This window comes from Pteropus medius, unplaced genomic scaffold (genome assembly GCF_902729225.1).
Source record: "Pteropus medius unplaced genomic scaffold, Ma_sr-lr_union100, whole genome shotgun sequence".
In the NCBI taxonomy this organism is placed as follows: domain Eukaryota; kingdom Metazoa; phylum Chordata; class Mammalia; order Chiroptera; family Pteropodidae; genus Pteropus; species Pteropus medius.
This window is the reverse complement of record NW_024352786.1, coordinates 16,494,861-16,503,746: the sequence shown is the minus strand read 5'-3', so window position 1 is coordinate 16,503,746 and position 8,886 is coordinate 16,494,861. Positions and strand designations below refer to the sequence as shown.

The 8,886-nt window shown below is 35.7% G+C and overlaps 1 pseudogene; it reads left to right on the top strand.

Moving 5' to 3' along the window:
- The first annotated feature begins 6,682 nt into the window (after positions 1 to 6,682).
- Positions 6,683 to 6,801, top strand: LOC120591318 (uncharacterized; annotated as a pseudogene).
- The last annotated feature ends 2,085 nt before the right edge of the window (positions 6,802 to 8,886 follow it).

The following is an 8,886-nucleotide window of genomic DNA, read 5'->3' as shown; positions in this document are numbered from 1 at the left end:
GACAGATCTTATCTATCAACTTGGGTAGCATTATTTGAAGGAAATATATCAATGTATTTTCCCCAGGTGCTACTACAACTATGTTTTCTTTCAGTTTGCTTGGTTTTTATTTCAAGAGGAAAAACTTAGCAATAGCAAATAGAATTTGATGTTTTTTAAAACAACACCATTGCAACATTTATTGATCTACAAGTAGATCTAGATTAAAAAAAAAAAAAAAAAAGACAACACATGACATAATTTGGTATACTATTGATTTAATTTTTTCATATTCTATATCATTACCTTTTTATAAAAACAGACATTGATACTGGAGATCTGGCATATTTTTAGAGTTTAGATTAGTGCAATGTTTACAACTATGATATTCCAAATTAGACAGTACCTGAGTGGTTCTATTTGGATCTCTTTAACAATCTGCTTGAAGCATGAACAAGAGTTTTTTCAGGACCCATGGGAGCAAATCAGTGGACTTGCGTGATTGGAATGTTTCTATTCTTGCACATTAGGTGTTCATTTCTTCCATAAGCTCAAATTATGCTTCATCGTATAACCCTTGACCTAAATATTTGTAGAAAATTTTAATAGGGTCTCCTCTGTAAGGTTTTAGAATTGCTCTTTTTGATAATTTCCTTTGCAGAATTCTTGTGGCAAATGCTTTTCTACGCTTCTTATTCTCTGTGAACATGGAACAGCATTTTACCCATATTTAAGATAAAATCAGTTTCCATTTTGTCTAAGAGAAGTTTTAAGCCAATGGAAAGGCTCCAAACTGAGCAGATATTTAAAGAGACTTAGTGTCAGTCATTGAAATGTAAACCATTGAAAGAAAACATTCTTTTGGCTTCTGTAAATGTCATATTGAGAACAGACTCTGGGGCAAAGCATGGAGGAAATATAGTGGCACCAGACTTTGAGGAGAAAAAGGACCGGAAATGCATAAGATTGGGGCTGGGAAAACAGATTTAGTTTCAGAGCCTGGTCCTTATGAGTGCAGCTTAGAAGCCTAAAGAAGGTGGGTGATAAGATTGGCAAGCTCATGCTCAGCAGTATACTCAAGGGAAAGAGGTCATGTCCATGCAGCATTTATGACATGGCCTCAAGGAGTTTGCATAGTGATTGAAAAAGTATAAACTCATAGATTTATTTCTTCAAAGTATTCACTTCCTTTAGAACTCACATTATCTCGGGAGACCCTGCTTCTGCTTAGTTTTGGGAAAATGTATCTTGCTAATTTAAGGTAGCTTATTTCAATACAACAATTTTGTTTCATTCAAATTTGTGATTTATATTTAGTCCTATTCCTTTCTAAATTTCATCACCAAGCTTCCTCCACCCTTAGGTGGACTCTATTGCAGCAACAATAAAAAAATGCTTGGCAAGCTCATGCTTAGCAGTGTACTCAAGAGAAAGAAGTCATGTGCATGCATGACACAGCCTCAAGGAAGTCTCTTGGCTGACTACTGCAACAAAAGCTTTCCCAGCTATTGGCAAGTCTGTGGGATAGTGTATGTGTATGTGTGTCTTGAGTCTATCTTTGACCTTGATCTCATCTGATTATCAATCCTGACTTCCAAATAATCAACTCTTTCAGCCTCAGCAGTTCTTGATGGCTTTCAGGGATCTGTCTCCCCTCCGTATCTATGGCATTGGGGACTCAGTATCTACCAGTCCCTCACTTAAAAATGGATGAACCTACATTCCTTCATGGCTGTGTTCTTACTCTCCAAGTCTGACCTGGTGTGGGATAGTGGACTGTGCTCTGTCACCTTTGTTATACTTGGAACTACATCAACCAGAGTTCCCTTCCTTCTATGGTGCCAAATCAGAGTTGGCCACAAGAGAAACCTAGTTCATGGCCTCAACCCCAGTAAGAATGCAGCAAATGCCACTTTTTGAAAAAAGAAAAAGATAAGATCACTCTGCATATATAACATTGGTCACAAACAATTGATTTTTAAAACCCTTCATTTTGTATTTCTACTAAATTTCTCATTTAGAATAAAGGGAAATGATTACTCTATGATGTTAGCAAATCACTACTTAGTAGACCACGAGAAAGGACATGGGACATATCATTCTAATTCTCTTCCATCCCGTGATATCAGTCTCCATCATTCTCCAGCTCATGCCCTTCCTGTGCTATAAAGCCTCTGTGACATTATCAGACCAAAGCAGTTACTTTAATTGTAAATGTAATAGAAGGATTACTTACCCCACGTAATCAGATACATAATAAATGCTGGGCGGATCAGCAAAGCTTTACAGGAATATGTGAGCTGTAGTGTTTTGGTGATATCTGTCTGTTGTAGACTGTTGATTTCTACAAAAATGTACAACTTCTAAAAAGAGAAGAAATATGAGAACAAATCCTTTAAAATGAAAATAAGGCCAGTCATGAGACGGCATTCGACGAAATGAATTTTTCCTTCTTCTGGGCTTGTATAAGAGATCCAGTCTGCTCATACAAATCAATGGTATTGATACAACTTCTCACAGCATACAAACATTTGTTTTTCAGAACTATGATAATCGTGCTAAGCACTTTACATACATCATCATGTTTATTCTAACAATCTCATGAGGCAGATATTACATTTCCCAATTCACACATAAGAAAAATGTGGTTCAGAGTAGTTTATGAAATGCCCACTGTTAACCAGGTCTTCCAATATTTAGTTCACATGTTCCTGACCACAGAGTTTATACTCTTAAATACTGTTTCTGTACCATAAACTGTGAACAGGTAAAAGCTGCACTCAGCATTGGCTCTCACTGTCTCTGAATTTATTTGGACTAATTCCTGCCCACCCCACTTACCTTCCTTTACTCTTTATGATTGTCTCAGTTGGTTTTACAACATCCCCATGATGATGGTTAATTTTATGTGTCAACTGAGCCACAGGGTGCCCAGATATTTGGTCAAATATTATTCTGGGTACATCTAAAGTGTTTTTGGATGAGATTAACATTTAAATCGGAAGACTGAAGAAAGCAGGTTGCCTCCCTAAAATGGGTGAGACTCATCCAATCAGTTGAAGGCTTAAATTAAACAAACAGGGTGACCTTCCCCTGAATATAAGAGAATTCTTCCTGCCTGACTGCCTTTGAACTGAGACATTGGCTTTTTTCCCTGTGTTCAGACTCAAACTGAAGCATCAACTCTTCCTGAGTGTCAAGCCTCCTGGCCTATACCATCAGCTCTCATGTTTCTCAGGCCTTCAAACTCAGACTGGAATTAAATCATCAGCTTTTCTGAGTCTCCAGCTTGTTGACTCATCTAGTAGATCTTGAGAGTTGTGGATTTCCAAATCAAATCATTCTCTCTCTCTCTCTCTCTCTTCTCGTGTGTGTGTGTGTAATTGGTCCATTGCCTTTATTTTTCCAAAGAAGCATTGCCATTTATTTTTTTTTTTTTTTTTTTTTTTTTTTTTTACATATTATATGACCTAGAACTTCAATCACAGTTATATTGCCAGCTCTTGCATCTTTTTTGGATATTACTCTAGTTCCATGTTGACACTATAATACAAAGGGATCCTGCAAACACTTTATGGATTTGAAATAAATAGTAAGAGGGTTAAATTAGGTCTGTGTTCCAGATACAAAGTGTTATGTACACAAACTCAAAGGCAGTCACAGAGCCCAAGAGCACAATAACAGAGTAAAACACCACAGGCAAGGTTAATCCATTACAAGATCTTAAGATCAGTCATTTTCTTTTTGATATCTCATCATTTCATTTTTTAATCCTTTCCATATTATCATATAGGAGGTAGTCTTAACACCAAAAAGCTTGGGAGTCCTAGTTAAATGTTTCAGGGAATATCTTTGTGACCCAAAGACTATATTTGCATCCAGACCTTAATTCTCTAATTTCTATTTTATTGACTAATTCTCAAGTTTCAGTTTGCTTAACCTCTTTGAATTCAAGCATTTTTTAAATTGCTCACTTTTCCATAAAAGGCTCAGACCACGGCTTTTTCAAGACTATCATGATTCTACCATTAAAGTTGCAGAGTTACCACTAATAAAAGCAAAGGCTTAAGTGTATACTTATTAAACCTCTCAGTTTACCTTTGCATGCACCAATAGAAGAGGGGTACAGATCACCAGTGGATATTTAGATTTGACTCAACATATGGAAAAACCATGGTATTTACAAGCTTTGTAAATTTAAGCCATCGTATATGTTAATCCTATGTTGTGTCTCACTAATTGAAGATACGTTAGTACTCAGGAATCCAACAGAGTCCTAATACTTCCTTTGAAGAGTGATTTAATTCAGTACCGTAACACAAAGGTATCTTTTTGCAGATTATTAACACATTTATTTTTCTTGCTCTAATCTTCTAAATTTCAAATTTGTATATCTGCAATACAAATCTCAAAGTTAATATTTAAAAAAAAAGGAATTTCTCACAAATTATCCTTGCTATTGTCAGACTCAACATATAATTTCCTTATCCTCCAAAATGTTCCATTCAGAAGTCTTGGGTTGATTTCTCTATTTTTCCTCACCAAACTCCAGTTCCTCAAAAAGTTGTAAGCTGTGTTTTTGTCTGAAAGTTTTTTCTTTTTCTCCAAGGATCCTACCCTATTATAACTACATTTTCTTACATCTGGTCTACTGCAGTAGCTCCAAATTGTCTTTTCTACTTTTGCATCCTTATAATTTATTTTTCAAGAAGCAGTCAGAATGATGTGTTAACATTTAAGTAAAATTTAGCTACTCCTTGACTTAAAACCTTCCTTTGGCTTTACCGTAGCTTCCTATTGCTTCTGTAACACAATATCACAAAATCAGTGACTTAAAGCAACACCAATTTATTATCTTATAGTTCAAAGCTCAGAAGTCCAAAATGAGTCTCACTGGGCTAAAAGCCAGGTGTCAGCCAAACTGCATTCTTTCTGGAAGCTCTAAAGGAGAATCTGTTTCCTTCTTTTTTTTTTCCCAGCTCCTAGAGGCCATCTACATTTGGGGCGTCTTGGATCCTTTCAATTTTCAAAGTCAGCAGTGGAATAGCAAGTCTTTGTCAAGCTCCATCACTCTGACAGTGACTATTCTGCCTTCTGCTTCTACTATTGAGCCCTTGTAATTACATTGAGCTCACCTAAGTAATGCAGGATAAACTCCCTATTTTAAGATCAGCCAATTAGCAACCTTAATTCTCCTTTGTCATATAAAGTAACACAATCTGAGTATTAAGCCAAGTCATCCTTTAGCCATTATTCGGCCAGCCACAGGTTTATGAAATGATTTTTTAAAAGATGCAAATCATTTTTTCAAGTCCTGAATTTCTCTACTGCTTGGCCCCTGCTCAACTCTCAGTTTCCATTTCAGACAAACCTCTCTTTCGTTCACGAGGCTCTGGTCACACTGGCGTTTAGTGGACATCTGATCTTACCAAATGTCACCCGCCTCAGGACCTTTGCACTCACTGTTCTTCTGTGTGAAAGGACCTATCCCCACATATTCACTTGGTTCGTTCCTGTCATTTAGTTCATTTCCTCCAAGAGGCTTTTCTAGCCACTTCATATAAAATATTTCCAAATGTTACACACTTTAAATGTATTCCTTTCAGAGAACTAATCACCAGCTGAAGTTTCCTTATTCATTTGTTTTCTTGTTTAATGTCTTTTATCTGCTAGAAAGGAAGATACATGTGCATAGGAATCTTATCTGTTGTTTTAACAACTTTACCTCTGCAGTTTACAACAGGGCTTTGCTTGTAAGTTCTCAATATATATTTGTCGAAAAAAAGATTGAATAATTTTATGAATAAATTTTAAATGAATGTAACCAAACCAATCATGTACTTATATATCTTTCCTTCCGTCAGGAAAAGGATTTGTCAGCCTTTGTTCCATCTCCATAGAGCTAGCCGTTATTTCAAAAGGAAGAAACTTTCCATTTCTTGCTCCCTCTGGGGTACCATGCATCATTCCTGAGGGCATTTTTAGCTCACAACAAAGTTGTCTTTATTCTGCAGTTCTTTAATCCCTTTTTCATCTGATGCTCTGGGAAACAAAAAAAGTAGCTGCTCTCGGAGGGATGGACTAGAGACTTTCATCAATTTAGAAAACAAGAAAATTCACCATGAGGTTCTGTAATCTAAATGGAATGTGAAGGTCACTCTGTGCCTCTTCGTAAATTGTATAATGTGCTTCTCCCATTCTCACTTGCATGCCATGCAAATTTGGAAACTCAACAATCAAATGCTGCTCCAGATGTATCTGAGGCAGAAGCTCCTGCATTTGCTCTAATAGAGCACCTTTGCAAGCTTGACCTAACCCTTTAAGGATCTGTGCTGATTAAAATTTGAATTCTTTTATGTCTCTTGTTGAACATTTCTCTTGTTGTGAGAGCTTTCAAGATGAGCAGAACGAGCTCATTCCATCTAAGATCCTGGAGCTCTCATTCCTACTGCATGCATAACCTGTAAGGTACTCAGGTTATAAAGAAAGAAAAAGAAACTATTCTCATTTCCCATTTGACTACATGTGTTACGTAGTTTTAGAATTCAGTGTAGGCAGAAGCCATCTATTTCTTGCTTAGCAGCGTATTCTTAGTAAATAACAGGTACCTATACTCAATTAATATTAGCTTAATTAATTAATTACTGTCTTTAATACTTAGCATCTTGTGAGACTTTGGAATAGATAAAAATGATTGATGTGTCTTTATGGCCATGCCACCCTGAACAAACCCAATCCTGTCTGATCTCGGAAGCTAAGCAGGATCGGGCCTGGTTAGTACTTGGATGGAAGACCACCTAGGAATACCAAGTGCTGTAGGCATAAAAAATTAAAAAAATAAGGGATTGTAAGCTGACAAGGTCCTTGCAATCTGTGAGATCAACCAAGGGTTGCCTTGCCTAAAAAAAGAAAAATGATTGATGTACTTGTTTCTTTAAAAGGAGACAACTTACTCAGATTTGTTATTAATCATATGTTTTACTCCAAACTATACATAAAGAACCACATTTTTAATTTTGTTCATGTTATTAAAAATAGGTATACTAGCTTCCTAGTGTCATAACACAAACCTATCACAGGCACTTCTATTTAGTTCTAGTTGTAAATAGAATGTGGATATGAAAGTCATGTTTTATCGGTACAGATAGGACCTTGGCATGACACTACAAACTTTCCAATATCACTTGTTTTTCACTAATCTCAATTTCATTGAGACAGATTCCATTATGTGGGTAACTCCCTGAAGAATTTGAAGTCTGGGGCAATTCTCTTCTATATATTTGGGTGCAGTATATGATATTTATATAATCGTACTTTCCAAGGAGCTCAAAGCACTTGATAAATATCATCTCATTGATCCCATCCACTTTTCTGAACAGTAAACAACAAGAATTGTGGTGTCACCATTTAGCAGTGAGAGAGAGCTCTAGGAACTGAAATGCAAAATGATTTGAAAGACCCATAAGAGGGATGGAAGTATTTTGGTCAGAGTGTAAATAAAAGCTCTCCCAAATCCCCCAAATTTATCTTTTTTGCTCAACTGTATTATTTCTTTAACTCTAATTCTTAAAGAAACAGTTTTTACCCTACATGCTTTGAGTTTTTTTAAAAAATATGAAAGTTAATTTTAAGTCATCTTATTGATGACTTAAAAATATTTAAGTCATCAATGAAAAATATTTAATTATTCCTCTTGCTATATGATTTGTCTCTAACATCTATCTCATTCTGCCCTTCCTTCTTATGTTCAATTAATAATCACAGTGAAGTGACTTGAAATAACTTGGAAAGTCATCGGCCCAACTCCTAATATTACCAAAAAGGAAAGGAGAGTCTGGAGTAAGAATAAGATTTGCCCACAGTCACATTGCTCGATAAGAGAAGAGAAAATACTGGAATCAAGAGTTTCTGACTTGAGCGACTTTTGTTTATATCACACAATGATTCAGAAACAGGAAGGAATTATATTTAAAGGCCGTTTGTGTAACAATATGACGGGGAAAGATATTTCAGACTACCTCTTGTTTTAGGTACGCTTTGTTGTCATTGCTCTTGTGTTCTTTTTCTACTATTGTATTTCTTACTTAGCATAAATCTTGAGTGAATGAATGACACATTGTTCTTGTAGCAATGAGTACTAAGATATAGATATAGATAGATATAGATATAGATATAGATATAGATATAGATATAGATATAGATATAGATATAGATACAGATATAGATATAGATTTTAGATTGTTTTTGACATCCTAAAGTGGACACAATAACACTGTGGTATAGATTAGCCAGAACTATTTCATTTCTGATAAAGAGTTTTGTTAAAATCTGCTCATTGTCCCTTGATTCTCAAAGATTATTTCAAGCAATCATCAGTCATTTCAAGTAGGAGTTAGAAGAATACTTAGGATACTTCGGCAGGGCAAATAATTCTTCAACTATTTCACCAATATATTTTAATTCAAATGAAAGAAGGTTACAGAACACATCTATAAAATCTTTAAAAAATTAAAAATACGAAAAAAAAAAGACAGACTAGTAAGTGCATTCCCTTTGTCCACCTATATGTCCACTTAATTAATTGCTACCTGAGGGACAGATGATTCAGAGTCAATATTTTCCTGTGTGTTGTTACTGAAATCAACAGTAAAGATCATTTCTGTGATTAACTCACTGACAGTAAACATTGCCAAATTCCTAACGGTGGATGGGACCTGATACTGATTCATATTCTTTCTCTCCTCTCTTCTCCCCTCTCTCTTCTCTCCCTCTCTGTTTTCATTGATGTACATCAGCATGTAGAATGGTATCACTCAAGTCAGATATCAGATATCACTCAAGTCAGAACCCTAATGCTGCCTAATCTATTGCTATCTCTCACTCCTGTTTTCTCCAAGTATTATCTGA